At 40.7% G+C, this 21,021-nt stretch overlaps 1 protein-coding gene across 4 annotated transcripts in view; it reads left to right on the top strand.

Moving 5' to 3' along the window:
- The first annotated feature begins 12,748 nt into the window (after positions 1 to 12,748).
- Positions 12,749 to 21,021, top strand: part of DGKB (diacylglycerol kinase beta) — a 411,208-nt gene continuing 402,935 nt past the window's right edge. Inside the window, exons 1-3 of one of the 4 annotated variants that reach the window (XM_075214066.1) lie at positions 12,749 to 13,003; positions 13,117 to 13,297; positions 13,575 to 13,667. The gene's annotated coding sequence lies outside the window, so the exon portion shown is untranslated. Of the gene's footprint in view, positions 13,298 to 13,527; positions 13,668 to 21,021 lie in introns of all 4 variants that reach the window. The other 3 variants (XM_075214063.1, XM_075214065.1, XM_075214064.1) reach the window with 3 other exon arrangements.

Below are 21,021 nucleotides of genomic sequence, written 5' to 3'. Positions count from 1 at the left end.
TGGATCTGTTATCAAAGTGACCATTGATTTTTAAGTATTGAATGAGTTGCTATTTTTAAAACAAAAAACTGCCCTACACTATTCCATACCTGCCAACATTTTAAAAACTAACATAGGGACACCAAAACATCCATCCTATCCACCCAAACTACACCAAACCTCAACCAGATCCCCCCAACCATTTACACACTTCCCTCTGAGCCACACTCCATTCCGGGTGCTAGTGTTTGGACAATCCCAGTTTGGAAAATGGGACGATCCGGAGCTATGCCATTTGCCAGGATTGGGTTCTAGAGTGAGTATGCTCATTATGTTAATTGGCAAATTGGACTCTCCCTCTGCACACATTGCTCCCAGCTCTTAGACCCGTAAGGAGCACTGAGAATAATTTTGTGCTGTAGGGAAGGCAGTGCCAGAGAGACAGGGCAGACAGGGCAAACTCCAGTTTTTCAATTTGCATACTGGGCACACTCACTTTACAACCCAACCATTTGTGTGTGAATTAAAACCAATCTAAACATTTATTTGGCTTTCTTGGAATATGTTCCCAGACAGGGCTTGTGTTTGGATGATAGATGGAACTCACACTTGTATTACCTCTCCATATGTCAACATTCAAAATTCAAATTGGGGCACATATGGCCATCTACCTAGTCCATCCATGCCCCAAACTACCATGACCATGTTACTTGGTACAGAGTGATCATCTATACCCCAGGTTGCAGCATTTGCGTTCCTCATGGGAGGGGTGTCTTCCAGGATGACAGTGCCCCCATCCACAGAGCACATGTGGTCACCCTTTACCTGCACTAAATATTGTACTGTTCTATTACAAACTGGACTGTTTAAGGGCAGATAAAAGACAGAGGTCATTGTGAGCAGAGGCAGAAACTTTGTGTAAGCTGAGGTCAGAGAATGGGTCTTCAGTAAAGAAAAACTAATGATCATTTACAAACTGCAAACTCGCAGTATTTGCAGTAGTCCGCCATGCATATCTCAAGGTGCATGACCACGTTCTGGACTTTGGAACCGCCCCTGTAACAAGGGGATGCGCCGACATTTGCAGGTTTGAAGATACTCCGCAAAAACAAAAACAAACAATTAGAAAGTGCTACATTTTGCACCACAAAATAAATCACCATCTTCATCTTGACCTTCAAATCTTGATCTTGACCTTCACATCCATTGGCTTAGCTGTAAAGACAGATGCATTTGCACAAATGTAGATGCATGATATCTCAAACAGCATTTGATGGAGCTTTTGCACTTTTGTTAATGAGTCTGTCAGAATGTTGATGTGGTTCTGTCCATGTGCTTAAAGGAGTCCTGAAGAATGATGTTTGCTACTGCATACATTGCTTTTTAAGGAGGGACTTTTTGTATTAAATTGTTGTAGCTTTAAATAAAATCAATTTGTAAAACCCTGCAAAAGGACTTCTTACATGTGCAAGGTCAGCAATCCTGAAATATATAATATTATTATAATTCACTGCCCAGTTGGCCCTATAAAGCAGAGCTGCAAACACAGACCTGTGTGAGGGCCGTAATGGGCAATGAGTGCATGGTGGAGGTCCACACAGAACACCTCCCGAGTGAGCAGGTAACTAGCAATGCACCAATACACTGGACTCGCTCTCCTACACTTATGGATAGTGGGTGATGAGATAAGTGGGGAGAAACACTGCCCAGCTGACCGATAACCCACGCGGGGTCCTCAACCTATGTCAGCACATTTCTATATGTCCCCCTATGGTCCTAAATACACCCTCAGGTTTATTGTGGCTGTGTGTTGAGGTTGGGGATGGGGGGGTTGAGACCTTGAAGGGCACAAGTATTACCACTCCAAGTTCCCCAAACCACACTTAAACTTAGCTTGAAGATGGATAGTGGACATAAGTAGTTCAGAATGGGCCACCCGTACCAGAAGAAGCACTAGAACAGGATGAAACGTGGTCACAAGGAAACTCTCCTTTCATGTCTCTGCTCAGGATGACCAATTTAGGAACCAACTGCAAAAGCCAATAGACCATTTCACTGTGGGGCCTTGATTCAAATTGTAAAGCGCTATTGGAATCTGATGGCTCTATATAAATAAATGAAGATGATGATGATGATGATGTAATAAAATAGTTGGTATTATCCAAAAGGGGTGGTGATTTTACACAGAAACACTGCTTACAACAGAAAGGTGCATAAATATATAATAACATAGGCAAACCGAAGGGGGGGGGGGGGGGTTCCTAGTGCCTAGAAACCCCCCCCCCCCAGCCCGGGGCACTGTATGCTTGAGGTGGCTGGACCCTTAATGTAAGTATAGGGGATATTTTATGTAATGTGGATTGTGTGAAATATTAATTTCATAGTAGGTTGTGGAAGCTTTTCATTTATTGGTGGGGTGAAGGTTGGGGATATATAATTTAATAGTGGGGTTATGGTGGACCTATGAAGGGTGGGATGATAGGGCTATTCATTTAATGCTGGGGTGGTTTGGGCGCTATTAATTGAATGTGTGGCTGAGTTTGCTGGGGAAGGAGAGCTATTACTTAAAAGTGAATGCTAATTATTTAATGTTTGGGAGGAAATAGGTTTATTTATTAAATGTAAATACTATTAATTTAATGTTAGGGTTGTTTGGGGGGAAATGGGTCTTTTTATTAAATGTGAATGACATTAATTTACTGTCCGGGTGGGTTGCTGGGAGGCCTAATTATTAAATGTGGGTGCTTTTGATTTAATATCGGGCTGCTTTGGGGGAGGGAGGCCTTCTGTGTTCACTCATTGTTGGAACTTCTATATCATGTATCTGTCCTTTTTCCAAACAGGGACCCAACATTCCAGACCCAGACAAGCAGCCACTGAGCTTAGGACACGAGCACCAGCAACAAGTAGTGAACGCAGCAAGAACAGGTAGGAGAGAGCAGGACAGTCTGCCCACTGTTCTGACACACTCAATCAGCACTTTGTCCTGACTGTATGGACAGTTGGGAGATATGTCCCACTTCACATGGCTCTGCTCGAAAATGGAGAGCTGTGTGTCCCTAACAGTAGTGCATGCAGCATTTTCTGTGTATATGATGGGGATAGGAAGAGTTGAAGAGCAGTCAAGCACGATCTTAAATAATAGCCAAGCCCCCATACATGGTGGCCACGCCCACTGGCGGCATTGCGTGGAAACCCCTCTTTACAAATCCTGCATTTGCCCCTGAATAAATAATATTCAGGTAGTGTATTAAAAAATGGAAACGTCTGGGTAAATGAGAGACACCAAACATATTGACAGCAAGTGATGCCACTCAGGTATAGTTCATGAATTATTTAGACGAATAACTTCCTAGCATGGTCTAGGTTATGTATGCAATACCCCCTTGCGGCATTATAGCAACCACGCACCACATTGACTGCCAACAGGGGTCACCAGAGGGGGTGAGTTAGGTGTTTGCGAAAACAGCAGTGACTCAGGCTGGTTGCAATCCTGATAAACGACACCAACCTGGGGACTGAGAAGAAGAATAAGGGGCTGTAAAAAAAGTGCAAGGAAAAAGGAGAAGGAGGGGAAAGTAAGGGAAAGAGGGAGAGCACAGAGAGGAGAGGTGATGTGACACCTGGGGACCTGGGACAGTAGGAGGAGGTCCCACAATTACCTGGGAGCGTGAACACGGTGACTGTAGCAAGGGGCAAGTAATGTGTAGGGAATAGGGGGAGAGTTTCCAGAGCAGAGACCCTGGATAGAAGGGGGGTTGCTGCAAGTGGTAGCATGCATACACTATGGATATAAGAAAAGAGACCCTAGAGAGAGGGTTGTAGAAAAGAGAGGCAGTTGTGGGAAACCCAGGAGGGGCAGAGAGAACACTAGAGAAGAGTGTTATAGCCAAAGGGACTTTACCCCTGCAGACCAGGCTGAGAATACACTGCAGATTGAGTGTCAGAGCCTAAGGTGAGAGCTACACAGAGAGCTGCAGGTGTGTGTTAGAGATAAACTCATACTTGCCTACTCTCCAGGAATTCCTGGTAGGCTCCCGAATTTCTGGGAGTTCTCCCAGACTCCAGGAAGAGTAGGCAAACCTCCCACATTCGCCTAAATTCACGGCATTGAATGATGGGGGCGGGGCTTAATCGCGCCATTACACCTGTGTGTGTGTGTGTGTGTGTGTGTGTGTGCTAAAAGAGGATCCCAGAGAATCTTTAACCCTGGCTGTGTTTTTATCAGATCCATTATAGGGGAACTGTGGCAAAGAGGCATATTTGCCACAATATATATATATATATATATATATATATATATATATATATATATATACATACAAGTTAACCCGTGCATGATACTCATGCATTCTAGTCAAATCAAGCTACTTAAGGTGTTAAAAAGGTTCTTGTCATGCATTTGGGCCATAGCCCAGGCCTCAACCACCAACCACTCCCAACTGTCACTTCTCCTTCAAGAAATATATATATATTTTTTTAAAATCTTTATAAACACTTTTAACAATTAACAAATTAAATTAACAAATTTTAAACATCTTAGTATACCAAATTTCAGCCCTTTCTGAATTTTTTTTCCCACACACACTAAGAATTTAGTAGGTCAGTGTATAACTCCGCCCAGCAGGGGGCGCTGCAGCTTGGTTTTATTTTTTTCCACACACAGACAGACTAACACACGCTACTAGACATTTATATTATAGATAGATATATATATATATATATATACATGTATATATGTATATATTTATATATGTACAGGAGGAGTGTAAATAAAGAGTTTCTATTGTACAATATAGAGATGGTCTCGGCGCCCAACTTACCGCGACAACTATTACATTGCACCACCACGCAACCTCACAACCTGTATCCGCACTTAATAAAGATCGCTGTAAAACTTGCATGTGTTGAGGACCTTCTGGTCACTTATGCCCACAATCTAGAGCTAGACAGGGCAGAGAAGAAAGCTCAGGTGAGGGGGGTCTTTAATTACCCATGCAACCCCCCTTCCCCTTCTTCCACACATGTTGACAGGGGATTAAACGTAAAATATTAGGATGTGCGATATTCTACATATATTTATATTATACTCTATTAGATCCCTGTAAACACTAATGAGAATTCATTAGTTCATCCCTCTGCTGTGATTGCTCTTTCTGCTTCTATTCAATGTTCAATGTTGGGAAATTAAATTGTAATCAGGTTTCTTAAAATGGCACAAGCAGGGGATTGTCTGCAAGCAATAACATTGATTCTCGTCTCTTAGGAGCAGACAATTACAGCTGTTATCTGCTGAAGCTACATCACATTTTCTGCTTAAGTCATTATTACTATTTCTGGTACTTTCATCATCATGAACAATATATAACAATATATAAGCACTGTACAAGGTGGTGAGCACTATGTAAGCAATAATACTGTCCAAACTAAGAGCAAATTAGCACACAGCAGTGGCGCACGCAGGGGGGGTTTCTGAGTCTCTAGAAACCCCCCCTGCACTAACTAAGTGGCCACTGTCCTATACAGCAGCCGCGGCGCTGTCAAAGAAGCGTCCGCGGTGGTGCTGTACAGCGCCGTGGCTGCTGTTTAGGACAGCGCTGGCGAAACCCCTCCCCCGACAATCCTCCGTGCGCCCCTGCACATAATATAAAATATTACATTTTATGTAGTTATTTAGAGCTGTAGTTATACAGAGGGGTAGTATTATTATTATTATTCTTTATATAAATCTCCAGTATACACCTTCATGTAGATTTCACCTATAACCTATTATTTAGAAGAAAAAGCAGCACTGAGTTGACAATAGACTGCAGACCGTGATTTGAGTTGGACTTGTATTGGGGACTTTAGTCCACTTTATGTCCCAGTCCCCAAAAACTAGATTGTAAGCTGGAATAGGCAACAGTGTAACCTGTGGTCTCGGCTCAATTATCCACAAGAACACACGTTGTGAAAAAATAGTAATATTATCATCATCTTGATTTATTCATATGGCACCACAGAATCCACAGCGCACAATCAACAAAATATTAACATAAAAAATACAGTAAAGGACAAGAGAAATAATAGAATCAGTAAAAATGAATACAATATAGAGAAAGCAACAGCGTATGAAGAGACAACTAGAACAAAGGAAACATTATAATGAGGATGAGGAAATAGGAGGTAGGGAGGGCAAAACGCATGAGAGTTTACATTAAGAGGATCAGGGTAGTAAATGGAGATGATAGAGGTGAAGTGGAAGGGGCAATTGGAGAGTGAGGAGGAGATTGTGTTGGAATGGGGCTGGGGAGGTAGCTGTGAAAAGGTCAGTTTTGAGGGAGCATTTGAAAGGTTCAGGGTTGGGGACATCTGGTTGGGTGGGACATGGAGTTCCAAATGTAGGTAGCAGCTGGGGCAAGGTCCTGAGGTGGGCGTGGGGGGTGGTGATAGGTGATAAGGAGAGGTGGGTGTAATGGGTAGCTTTATAAGTGAGGATAAGCAATTTGAATTGTATTCTGGAGGGAATAGGGTTTTGCAGTGAGGCATAGCGGAAGAGGAGGGATAGTATGTAAAATAGTATAGCTATTTTCTGCGTAAGAACATACTACAGAACTAAATGAATTAGGAGCAGATATAGTTGGAGGATGTCAGAAAATAAGTAGGGTGATGAGAAGTGGGAAAGTCAACCTTTCACCAAGTTATTGCTACATCTAAATCAGTGGCTCATCCATCCCATTGAACTGGAAAGTATTTATCTGTCTCATTGGGCTTGAACAATTTCCCCCCAGAATTTTTCCAGCTGTTCTGTCATTATGTGACAAAAAGAAAACACCTTTAACATCAATTATTGAATGTATTTTCCACCTTCGGGTCACTTTGTTTATGTATTATTTCCTGCATTTTTAAAAGATACATTTTGATTTTCATATAATATAATTTTCTTTCTAGATTTCTGCATTTCTTTTTTGTGTGTTATATTTGACTAGGGTTGAAGCACCTTTTCTTTGCCATTCTTCATCTGCTGCTTGTCCTTGTGTTTCCAATGTTATAGTGAGCAGGGATAGGATGATCTAAAAAAACCCAGAGTATTTCAGGAGATGAGTGTGCTGATCTTGCGGGGGGCAGTGACCTGTCCTCTTATGCGATTATGTTATGATGTAGTAAAAGTTGCAAGACAGCATGTACCAACCTATAATTTAAAGTAATCTGCAAGCGGACTGGGCCTAGACTCCATTTGAACCTTTGGTCTGGACCTGGACTCCCTCTGGACCTCCAACAGCTTACTCTTGGGCAAGGCAGATTCCACTCAGGGAGTGGCAGTTCCATCTGTCAGCCCTCTTTTTTAACCTGGCAGCTATACCAGTTAGATTGGCAGCTCTCTCTGTCAAACATGCAGTTTTCTCTGTAATAATGGCAGCTCTCTCTAAAACTTTTGCAGCCCTTCTTGCCGCCTCAAGTTTCACTTTGTTGGCGTTAGCATTATATTAGCGTTTCCCTTTCTGTCTTTGCCTTTCCCTGCAGCACTTCTCGCCATAGTACTTACGTTCACAAAAACAGTTTAAGACTTAGTAAAACTGAAGAGAAAGACCATGGGGTAAATGTATCACACTCTATAAAAAGGAAACTTGAGGTGTTGCCCATAGCAACTAATCAGATTTTAGCTATCATTTCCTAGCATATACTAGATAAATGATAGCTACAATCTGATTGGCTGTCAAGGGTAACACCTCTACTTTTCCTCTGTAGAAGGTTTGATACATTTAACCCCTAGAAGGTCTAAATTTCACCACTCATTGGGTTTATGTTATCCTATCTCTTTGAGTCATCAAATAAGAACTATCCTCACACTGTATAAAACATTTTCACATATTACTTAAATACAGTCGATTTTCTCCCACTAAATTAAAACAGTTATCTTGAGAGATGGATCGGAGACTCTAAATTGACCTTAACTTTATTACTGTGAGTGATTTTGTTCCTAGCACTCTTATTAAAACGATTACAGATTTAGCTGTGCTCTATTTTTTTGTGGTTCATTTCAGATGGAGGCACCGTGCCGCATAGCACACTTTAATATATATTTACCAAGCGGCGATTCGGACAAACCACCGATTTTCAGGGGTTTGCTGTGCAATTTTATTAAAGAAAAAGCCTATTGGGTTTTGTCTTTAATAAAATTGCTGTATTAAAAAATGACGGCAAATGCTGTGTCAGAACTGCATCCTGGTAATTATACCTCTTTGAGTCACAACTCTCCCCAAATTATCACAGGGGTCTGCCTGGAATCAGCCGATAAGCACCATTTTGCAATGATTTGATGATTTGATAGCATCTGGGGATATACAGGATGCAGAGTTACTGGAAAAAAAAACACATTGTCGTTCATATAAAATATCTGTTTAAGTCACAGGTCCAATGTAAGTTCAGGCTTTTTCTAATTAATTCACAGAGAACTATTGCTGACTAAATTGGCATCCGAGATTCTTGACCAAATTAGCAATCGGTTGGCTTGGTAGCCAAGAGCACTCACGGGTGAATGGAAATCTCTGCAGTGTTTGCAATACATAATGTATGATACATTAATAAAATATGGGAAAGCACCATTATTTCACATTAACACTGTGAAATATATTAAAACACAGGTGGTAAAAACAAGCATCTTAGGTGTTTTAACATATATATATATATATATATATATATATATATATATATATATATATATAGAGAGAGAGAGAGAGAGAGAGAGAGAGAGAGAGAGAGAGAGAGAGAGAGACTGATGTCAGAATCTGAATATATCAGACTGTACTTTTGCTGAAAATATAACATGTAAGTAAACTTTGAATTTTGAAAATTTTTGAGAAATGCACGTTTAAGCTTAAATTGGTTGCTACATGTATACAAATGTAAAGGTGGAATGAGTTGGGAATATATAATTATTGTAGATAATATAAAATATTATATAAAACTGTGTTAGCGGCAAACTTTTTTTATAACCTAAAGAACATTAGGAATTTTTTTCTAGCACTTTCTAGCACTTAAAAGTGGATATAAAAAGTCTACACACCCTTTTTGAAAATACAGGTGTTTCTAATGTACAGCTTGAAATCTAAAACATATCAGACCTTTTGCCACCTTTAATGTGACCAGGCAGCCAACCAAATTCAAGTGAAAAACACATTTTTTAGGAAAAAATTGTGAAAAAACCCCATAATGTGCTGTAGCTGTGTTCAGATTTAACCATCACAGTCAAAATCATGTTTAAAAGTAATTAGCATACACCTGTCAGCAATGAAAGTGATTGTGATTAACACCAAATAAAGATCAGCTCTTCTTGTAGGATTTCCTTGCAGTGTGCTTGGTTCCCTACTGGGAAATCCATGGTCTGCAAGGGGCTTTAAAAAAAAAACAACTACAGAATCTCATTATCGGAAGTTACCAATCAGGAGAGGGATATAAAATAATTCCATAGGCATTACATGTACCAGGAAACACTGTGAAGACTATCATCAATAAATGGAGAAAATGTGGTGCGACAGGGACATTGCCAAGATCAGGACGTCCCTCCAAAGGTGATGACAGGACAAGAATACTCATCAAGGAGTCCACCTAGATGCTTATGGCAACATTAAATAATGAATAGATCACTCCTTGCAGAGGTGTAGCGTGGAGTGGAGCAACCAGCTATCCGCTCCACCAGCTCAGGGCCAGTTTAACAATGGGACTCCCTGGTGGCTGGCCCTTCCCCAGTTACCAGGCACCTTATTACAAGTGCAGCGGATGAGCCCTGGGCTGGCTAAAATCTGATCCCCAATGGTGCTTGTGCTGAGCTCCTCCAATCTACTGAATGCTGGTGTGCTGCCTTGCAAGTTGTACCCTTGCACTTACCACTGGTGTAGTCTGATAGCTGTGAAATTACAAGGCACTCGAGCAGGACGGTGTTTTCGGTATGTGCTCCCCATTAAGAATTAGCATGCTATAAATTAGTAATTGTATGGTTTGCATGCTTGTACTGTGTCTTGGGGTACAGATAGATTAAAAGAAACAGCTCTGTGCTCAGTCAGGTGTTAGTTTAATCTCCCTGGTCACTGAGTCTTGCCAGACCACTAAAACATGTCTCAATCATGTTATTGATGATGGTTGTTACTGCAGAGAGAGTCCTTTTGGCTATAGTAACACAGATGTGTGATGTCTTGTTAGTAGAGTCACTGTACTGGAATGGTTCACTTGAACTTCTTATTTTTAAAAAGAGACAAATTGTTTTGAATGTTACAAAATATTGTTAGATGTTGCACAATATGCATCAAAGTATTACCCCCGAGATGATTCATCTTGGCTTCTGTTACTAGTTTAACAGTCCTATTGGAAAACAGGTATGATCTTCAGAGGTCATAAGGCAGGTGAATATTTGAAATAGAATAGTGGCTACATTAAATTATGGTGTGGTTGGGTGGATTAAGGAATGGCTGTGATTATTTTTAGAAGATTGTCTTGGGCAAATTAGGGATGGGACTATGTTGTTGATTTTTTTTATTTTAGAGATGTACTGATGTATGCTAATCCCTAACATTGAGATTAAATAACATTGTCTATGTTAAAATCCAATTTAAATGCAATACAAGTTGCAGTGCATGTACCACCCCACCTCCACTGTAATTCAGAAAGAATTAGGATGATAATGGAGAAGGATAGAGGAGGAAGGAGAAGGTGGAAGGAGGAGGATAGAGGATAAAGGAGGAGGAGGAGGATGAAGAAGCAGGTTATAGGAGGAAGGAGGAGGATGAAGAAGGAGGTTATAGGAGGAAGGAGGAGGAGGAGGATGAGAAAGAAGGAGGAGTGTGGTCAAACAAGGCATTAATATCACCCTAACCAGCCTGTCCCTCGTTTCTCACAAAATGTGGATTATTGCATGTACTTTTTATAGCTCTTGCTTTTGTTCCCCAGCTCAATGGAGTACAACTGCAGTGTCTAATTACATGTGGATAAGGGGACATTGTAGCTCATTGTAAATATGTATATTGTCTATTGTATATTGTTCATGTGGCAGTGAGGTTGTTATTCATTGTCCTTAAAGTGAAGCTAGGGGGCTATGGTTAGGGATCAGGTTGCAAGATACTGGTGAGGGGGAAGGCTAATTAGTATCCACTGTTCTCACAAGACTACTCCAGATGTTTGGTCTACAATCTGGCAGGGGAGTTTCTGTGCAAATACAGCTCATATCCACTCCCCTCTCCAATCCCCATAGTCCAACTCTCACCAAAGGTTAAGAAGGAGAGACCCGGGGGTTTGCCCAGGGAGGGGAAAACACTGTCGAAGTTTAACCCTAGATATAAGGAGCCACTCCAGGGGGTGGGGGGGGGGGGGTGATGTTCATTCTGGGAATTGATGGCTGGAAGCTGCAGGGTGGCTGGTGGCTCTACCAGTGAAATACATTGGCAGATCCATGGGTCCTCAATTCTGGACAGCCAGGTGACTGTAACTCCTTAAGCTAGTGGGGTAAAGGACAGATGATGTGGTAACTCTGCCTGGCATTTATTTACTGTGTGTACATAATATTCTTGTGTTTGTTTTTGTTACAATAAATGTACTGTTGTACTTTTCTAAATACATTTGCCTGAGTGACTAATAAGAACCCTAGAAGCTACTGGGTAGGCTTCCCTAGGCTGATTTTTTAAATTAATGGCCACAAAATATCACCCCTTATCATTGCTATAAGGGATGATATTTAAAGGGGACATATGTGGCCATTAAAAAATAAGCCCCTTACTGAGAAGACATGGGGGATGTCTTTGTGACACAGAAACCTTTACCAAACCTGTGGAATGGGCAATGGTAGCCCTCCTAAAAAGTGTCTCTTAAAGAAAAGCATCCACCAACACATGCTGCGATGCCCCGTGTGTTCTGACACCTTTCTATCACAGCCAGCATTAACTTTTAGCAATTTGTGTTACAGTAGCTCTCTCTGTGGGATTGGACCAAACGGGCAAGCCTTCGCCCCCCACGCACGTCAATGTCACTCGGGCGCCATGACTCTGTCGCCGGTTCACCGTCTGTCCTTCCTTGGACCACCTTTGCTAGGTACTAACCACTGCATACCGAGAACACCTGACATTTTGGAGATGCTCGGACCCAGTCATCTATCCATTACAATTTAACCCTATGAAGAGTCACTCAGATCCTTAAGCTTGTTCATTATTTTTTAAATATTTGTTTTACTCTGTAGATAATTCTCATGGCCCAAATGTGACATAATCAATAAAGACAGCCCGACATCCCCACACTCTCTGATTAAAGTATTTTAGGTGAAAAAGATAAAAAGTTTACATTAGTGAAGGTTGTGCTAGTAAACTGATAACAAGCCGGACTTTGAAGTGCCTTTTTTTAAACATGCCACCATGCAAGTTTTAGTGTGTACCCACAGTCCCGTAAACTTAGGCGCACACCCATTTTACAAGGACGGACCGCAGAAGCAAAATGTTATATATTAAGGGTATACACAAGTGGCCCTGTAAAATCATTTTCCATGTTTTATGTGTCATTAAACAGGGGCTTATCTATCAAAAAAGTCAGTCACGATTTGCACTTCCTTTCCTCTTCAGGGGGATGTGCAGCCGTGGAAAACCACTAATCTGTCTCCTGGGATGTGATTACATAACCACTAGAGCCTATGACATGTTGTCTCCTTGCCTTACCATCTGCAGTTGCTTGTAAAACAATTAGGATGGTTCCATTTAAGTAATAAAAAGCAAAAGAGCAACAATGTAACAAGCTATAATGAAAGAGCGGTACTTATGAATGTCACTCACTTTGACAATGGGGAATCCCCCTGGGGGGGGTTCAAATTCTCACATAACAGTCTTTGTGACATCACGCCAGTGTTGCTGAAGCTGAGAAAGACTGCAGGAGAGAGAGAGGGAGGGCTTGGGGGGGGGGGGGGGGGGGGGAGAGTTCCCTCCTCCTCTGGACCACCGTTCCACTCCATACAGAAAACAGAGACATGGAAGAGAGGTGGAAGATAGGGGAGAAATAAACAAGGCAATCAATTGTAATGAATCCTCAATTAAATCCACTAGATGGAGCAAGCTGTAATTTTGGTTTATTTCATTAGCGTGGTTAGGTAGAAAAGGGATCAGATCGTCTGAATTGTGTAATTAGCAGGAAAGAAAACAGCAAGAGGTGTAAACTGTGTCTGCTTGTGGCTTCTGCACTGTTCCAGCTGACATCTCTATGCAGGCTTGTCATCTGAGAAATTCTTATCAATCTCTGCAGCCCCAAGGCAAGTGTGCACTCTTCAATGAGATCCAAGCCTGCATTCGGACCCTTAGACTAACAGCTACAGGTAAGCCAGTCCAATTTCTGGTTTGCTGTGGGGGGCATTGGATAATGAAATCAGGCACAGAAGCACATCTCTGCCTCTCAGGTTGTATTACTGTCTGTGGGTTGATTTGTGTCGTTCATGATGATGATCAGTTGCTCAGCTTCCTACCACATCTCCATCCATAAGCCAGTTTGACCTGGAGAGAGATGCACCTACAGGATTTGTTTTTTGCTAATGTCCATCAATTGTAGGTTGACTGCAGCTGTTTACAGATAACTGGTCGTGCATCTTTTTGCAGATTGTGGATAGCAGAGGGTTAAAGCAACATTTTATTGAAAGAAGATGATATGCAATTGCTGGTGGATTCATATGTAAAAGTGTTTGACAGAAGGTAGGTTTTAGAGCTACCTTGCTAATGACATTACACTGTACTGTGCAATTTGTAACGCAGCTGGACAGATTTCCACCGCAATACTTTTCTGCTTATTGGACCCATTGTGAAAATTTCAACTGCTTTATAGAAATTGTCTCTGATTCCCCCCCCCCCCCTCCCCGTCTTAAATGAGCCAGCGAGAACTGTTGTCTGTTATTGCTCATTTCACAGATTGTCAGCCTGGGATAGAGATAACACACAGAGACATTGCTTGTAGCCATGGTAGTTTAATAACAAAACATCATCCCTGGGATTTTTCTTAAGCTAATTTGGTTTATCTGAAGCCTGTGATTTTTGTGTAAGAAAACAGAAGATAAAAAAAAATTGATGACCTTAAATTTCGACTATCTGTGCAGGCTTGACGACCATCAGTAAATTTGCTGACGGACAATAAAAAAAAAATGGAGTGCAATTTTCATCTGTCAGTAACAGAAAACTAGGGGCCAGTAAAAGTCTGACATCTTCCTGACACTGTATTGCATTTAAAAGTGCAAAACAAATAATTTGAGACAAACCTTCCAGAATCCTTCTTTCTTTAATGCAATTATTACTGGTCCTTTTGGAGAAATGTTGGTATTACTTAGTTTCAGAAAGAAAATTTATGCCCGTCAGTTAATTTGTCAGTAAAAAAAAAAAAATATTTCCAAGGTTTTGCAAACCTGTATCTGTAGTCCTGTACTAAACTTGCTGCTGAGTTTAAAGGTTCTCAATACTCAGCTCTACACATGCAGCATAAACAGTGTAAGAATATTTTTACATGTGATGACAAGTGGCTGTGCTTACATCTGACTCTAGATGGATCTGGCTAATGTATTGCAGTAGTTTGGTTACCTTGTATTGATAGAGGCTGTTTGACCCTTTCACAACCGGAGGACTCTGTGCAGAAGTTAAAGTGCCAGTATATGTTGTATATTTGAGTGTTTCTCGTTAGTCCCATCCAACAATGTATAGTGCTGGGCTCTAATACGCAGATGTGGTTCTGTATGTTTTATGCATCTTCTAGCTAAATAGGTTGTCATAGCAAATGCTGACGCTCTCTATACAGTCTGTTTTCTGGACTCCCAGGCAGTGTGCATGGTTTGAATTTACTGTCCTCGGCTGTTCACTGCAGCAGCAAATACAGTCCACAGTTCTAATGGGATTATACTGCTCTCAGGACTGTAATGCAAAATGTGCACAGCTTCACAGTTTCAGATACTATCTTTGATTTTTTCTGTATATCTTTATGATTGAAAGTTGTTACAGGGTTCTGGTTACAGTTGTAGATATTATACTGGTTTACAATTACATTACCGGGTTTTAAAGATTTTGCAATTGATCATTTATATTATTTGTGTGGGTGTAGATAACGGCACAGTACCACTTCTCATCTTCAGTGTATGCTGAATGTAATTCTCAATAACTTGTTATGTTCTTTACAGATATCAATTGCACAGTGACAGTCCTTTTCTGTACTTCTGAATGCAACTTTTTCAGAATATAACTGATTAATGACATATTTGTTTGCAGAATACAATTCATTTTATCGATATGTGTGTAGATTACTAAATAATATTAAAAATCTTTGAAAATTGAAAAATTTGAAACGCAAACGATAAGAAATGTTGTTGGTTTGCGACAGTAAATAGGTTCATGAAAAATATACATCTTCCTAGAAAAAGCAGAATACACGGAGCTATTTCCACTTATAAACGCAGATGATAGTGAGTACTGACACTCGGAGTCCGCCTCGGTGCATACTGGTGCCGCATAATGGTTAGACGGGATGCTGCAGACCATGTTCAGCTCCTCACGGCCACAGCAGAGTGTATATTTCTTGTTTGGAATCTTGTCAATTATTTATATGGTAGTACTAGCAAGCTGCTACCGAAGGAATAGACATGTTTCAGAACCTGATATAGACATGTACACCCCATGGTGGCTTCTGCTTGGCAGGTTGTGTTGTGCCCTTCAAAGACTGATCATTTTTCCAGAATCAGCATGAAGACAAAGTTCTCCCCAGTTCACATGAATGTGACCAACGCCAGGAAGAGTGAATGGAGGCTCCCCTGATGTTGTCTTTGAGGACCGCGCGGAGGACTTGGGATGTTGCTAGAAAGAGTAATGTAACTAAAACACAGTGGTCCATTTCGACCAAAGTAGTGGGAAATCCAAGATTACCACATTTCCAGCTGTCTCCTGACCCATAGCTATGGTCATCCCATGGGGTCTTAGCTCTGATCTTAGTCAAGATACATTTTAGCCACCAATAGAATGTTTTTTAGATTCCTCCAGGTTAGTCATGCTATGGAAGTCCAATTCCAGATGTCCACCATAGAACTTGGCTCTGATCCTCTTGATGGACGACAATTTGACTAAACCTCTCTCTGTGATCTACTAGAGGGTATTAAGAAATACATGTCCTTAGTTAGATAAGTTCTTTGTGAAATGTAAAGAAGACATATCAGGACAGCTCGGAGAATAGTGGTATGAGGTTACGGATTACTGTCATACCAGCGAGAGACAAGCTTATACTACTAGGCCTTCTCGAACTCTTTAGAGATTGATGGACCCGAGCAAGTTGGACATCTGTCCTAAATGTATGATTGGTGTGGACCTGTGTGGTTATTTGTAGATTCTGGAGGAGTGTGGTAGAACCAGTAGTCAACACTTTTCACATCTTAGGATTCTTAGACCTGCTGGAATGGAATGTTCGCTCGGAATGATGGAGGAGGTGGTTCTTACTAGGATGAAGCATTGTCTTTTCTCTCTCATTCTTTTTTGTAAGAAAGAACGGAGGTTGCGCTGAGATGAAAATCGTCCTAAGCAAACACAATGGTCAACGGGTTTACTTTAATTAACTCTGCCCTCCCATTAATTTTATATATATATATATATAGATATATAGCCCACTGTGCGTGTTGTCTCTGGGGGGCCTGAGGAAGGGGGGGGGGGGGGGGGGGGCGAGGTTCAGATGCTCTAAGTCAGGGCAGGTTAGGGGACAGTTTTCCCAGGCGTGGAACGCTAGTCATTTTTGTGAGCAGAGCAATTATTTATCTTATCCAATTCATTAATACAGTGCCCTTTTGGTGGTTGAAAGCAGTGTAGTTTGTAGGAAAAGGGACGTGGCCTTGACTAAAATTGGCGCAGGGGCGAATCAGAGGCAGAGCCTATTGTGTGCCGAATTTTCAATTGGAAATTTTGGCTGATGTGTAAATCCGACTTTATCCGAGATTATCTGGCTACCAGGAAGCATATTTGCAATATCACATTTGATTTATCATAATTGGCAGAAATTACAGAACACAATAGTCCAAAAGTAGGTCCGTGCTCCGTATCCCTTACATTTGTTATTACCTGAAACCCTTTGAGAAGGTTTGCGTTATCTAAGTATAACGTTCTGATCTAAAAGTAGTTTATGAAACTGTGCAGAGGGTTTTTAAAAATTAATAAAAAGTGAAAGAAAAAATAGTACAGTGAAGCCAGAGGACTTATCTGCTGGATAACATAACGGGATTCTGGGATAAGTGTAAGCTGCAAACTCCAAGGCTTTCTGTGCTATTTTATATTCTTCTTTTTATATAAAGATACTTGATACATTCCTCCGTTATGAGAGCAATGCATCAGCTTAGTGCAGGGTTCAGGGAAATTTTTTACCTTTTACCCCAAAATATATTTAGATACGCCGACGTTACCCCCTTGATTTGAAAGGAAGGAAATCATATATTATTAATTATTGGAATTCAAATTTTTATTGAATCTATTCAAAATTTCTTTGAAAGCTTTAACTTCAAAACTTCAGGTTATAGAGAAATTACGTTGCTTCATTTTTGATACGAGAGCATCAATATTGGGGCATTTTGATGTCAGAGCAATTTGGATACAGTCTTCAGCGTCCAATCGATTTCTCTGTTTTGTTTTTATGTTCCTTAGAGTGGAAAATCCTTGTTCGCAAAGGAAGGTTGTTGCAAAAGGCAGCAACTTTTTGACTGCCTCCTCATGTGCAATGAATGCCTTTGTAGCTGTTGACACCGAAAAATATGACAGATCTGCTTTGTTTTCAAATGCAATACGTGCTTCATTATTGCATCGAAGCTCAAGAAGTGCCTCTGCCAACCCTTGAGGCTCTTCTGGTACAACAACAATTTCACATTTAAAGGGGTCTATAATCCAACTGACAGCATGTGAATCGGCAGCATTACCCCCAGGAATTTCATTTTTACCCCATTTGGGGTAATTTACCCCTGTTCCCTGACCACTGGCTTAGTGGTACAAGATAAAATGTGTTGGGTTTTTTAATGTTTTTTTAAGCTAAATTAAAAGAAGGTTTATGTTTATTCTATTGCAAAATTCTTATCATTCTACTTCTATTTATTATCATGAACAGTAATAGCAATAGTGACATTTTCAAGATGAAAAAGCAAATGCTACTATACAATGTAATATGTAGGCTCAATATTTAATGAAACAAACTAATTCAAATAGATTTAATGTTGCAGAATATACCCATATAATGCAATTAATCATCAAACCTAATTTTCTGCAACAATTGCTTAAAGAACAAGCAGAGTGACTTATGGACATTACCAAAGCTTTTGTAATATTAAGATAAATAATATACCTGTGATAACTCCAGAAATCTTTCCAACTCTTCCCTATAAAACTGGGTGATGCTACATAAGAGCATTTGTACTATTTGTTTGGAAAGTCTGGGACAGAGCAGGAAGAACTTATTTATTAAAGTTTATGTTTTAGCAAAGCTGTGGTGTAAAGTCAGGATAAAGGTGAACAGTGCGGTTTATAGCATTAGTAGCACAAATGTTTATCAATTTTATTCATCAGTGTGCTGACTTCAGGCTGCCTGCTTCTGCCATGCAGCCCCCCATGCAATATTCAGTAGTGAATATATACAGTAGAGGGTGCTCGTGCAGAAATATACAGTATAGCTGATTGTTAATATTGCTGCTACATGATCATTATTTTTGTTTATCTATGTGACACCAAACATATTACGCAGTACTGTACAGAGGATATGTAATTACTGGCATCAGTCCCTGCCCCATTGGAGCTTGCAGTCTAAATTCCCTAATACACACACACTTACATATATATATATATATGGACAAAAGTATTTAGTATACTATAATATGGAGTTGGTCCCCCTTTTGCAGTGATAACAGCTTCCACTCTTCTTGGAAGGCTTTCCACAAGTTGTTGGAGAGTTTCTGTGGAAATTTGTGCCCATTCATTCTGTAGAGCATTTATGAGGTCAGACACTGATGTTGGACAAGAAGGCCTGGCTCGTAATCTCTGTTCCAGATCATCCCAAAGGTATTCGATGGGGTTGTGGTCAGGGTTCTGTGTGGGCCAGTCAAGTTCTTCCACACTGAACTCATCAAACCATGTCTTTGTAGTCCTTGCTTTGTGCTCTGGGGCACAGTCATGTTGGAATAGAAAAGGGCCTTCCCAAAACTGTTGCCACAAAGTTGGAAGAATAGCATTGTCCAAAATGACTTGGTATGCTGAAGCATTAAGATTGCCCTTCAGTGGAGATAAGGGGCCTAGCCCAAACCCTGATAAACAGCCCCATACCATTATCCCTCCTCCACCAAACTTCACAGTTGGAATAATGCAGTCAGGCAGGTAACGTTCTCCCGGAATCCACCGAATCCAGACTCGCCTATCTGACTGCCAAACAGAGAAGTGTGATTCGTCACTCCAGAGAACACGTTTCCACTGCTCCACAGTCCAGTGTCGGTGGGCTTTACACCTCTCCATCCGATGCTTGGCATTGGTCTTGGTGATGTGAGGCTGCATGCAGCTGCTCGGCCATGGAAACCCATCCATGAAGCTCCCACCGCACAGTTTTTGTGCTTACATTAATGTCAGTGGAAGTTACTAACTCTTCAGCTATGGAATCAGCAGAGCGTTGGTGACATTTACACACCATGCGACTTAGCAGTCGTTGACCCTGCTCTGTGATTTTACGTGGTCTTCCAATTCGTGGCTGAGTTGCTGTTGTTCCTAAACGCTTCCACTTTCTAATAATATCACTTACAGTTGACCGTGGAATATCCAGCAGGGATGAAATTTCACGAACCGTCTTATTACAAAGGTGGCATCCTATCACAGTACCACGCTTGAAGTCACTGAGCTCTTCAGAACGACCCATTTTTTATCACAAATGTTTGCAAATGGAGACTGCATGGCTAGGTGCTTCATTGTATACACCTCTGGCAACGGGTCTGATTTAAACAACTCAATTGAATAATTGACATGTAGGCCAAATACTTTTGTCCTTATAGTATATATATATATTTAGTGACACAGGCACAATTCAAGTGATGCACACCCGAACATCTTCTTGCTTTTTTACTTTGCTTTTATTGTTAGATTGGTAAAGTAAATTGATAGCAAAGAGTTCCATACTCTTTCTTGTGACCCTACCGCTAAATGGACAAAGGCCAACTCCCTAGCCCCCGACTACTATCTGGCATCGGTCGCACTGAGCAATGAAACTGACAGGTTTAAATAGTTTACACTCCTCCCGCAGCCCTAACTTGATGGACAGATGACACGCCCACCTCGCCTTTAAAAGGAAAGTTTGTTGTTGTTGTTGTTGTAGTTTGTTGCAGGTGCTCTGTTTGATTGCAGACACACTCTGTCAGACTGCTGCTTGATGTGGAAAAATATGTTGTTTTTGTTAAACCACTTGAAAATATGTAAGTTAAATCAGACTCTTTACTATTATGTTATCACACATATGTCCTCCACCTGTATCTCTTTAACTTAGGTACACTACTGTACCTCTGTATGCAGCCGTTCTGCAGATTGTCAGCTAGGTACCTGTCTCCTCTTTTAAAAGCCTGTGTCAAGCACTCCTTTGTGACTCCATTTGTCACAATTTATATACACATTTGGGGGGAGAGGGGGCTTAATTCACAGAAATAGCATTTGTAAAAACAACTGAAAACAATGTTATTGTTTTTTTATTTGAAATGTACCTGTGACGCTGTGCATTAAAACATGCTATTTTATGTATATATTACCTTCTGTATTGTTGTTTTAGGCTGTATCAATACAGATATTGATATTCTGAGTGATACCATTACTATCAGTATAATAAATTCCTTCTCCAGCATCACTATGAATCACCCGTGTTATTGATACTAATTATATAATGAATTGCGATTTATTCTCAGGGTAAGGTTCTTAAAAATAAATAACTAAAAGATGAATGGCTCATGTCCTTAGGCCTCCTGGGCAGCTGCTCAGGAGATTCCACGCTGATACTTTTGCTATAAAGTGAATGATGAATATTCTAGTTGTGATT

This window comes from Mixophyes fleayi, chromosome 5, assembly GCF_038048845.1.
Source record: "Mixophyes fleayi isolate aMixFle1 chromosome 5, aMixFle1.hap1, whole genome shotgun sequence".
In the NCBI taxonomy this organism is placed as follows: Eukaryota; Metazoa; Chordata; class Amphibia; order Anura; family Limnodynastidae; genus Mixophyes; species Mixophyes fleayi.
The sequence above is the reverse complement of the archived record's forward strand: the minus strand, read 5'-3'. Positions and strand labels throughout refer to the sequence as shown.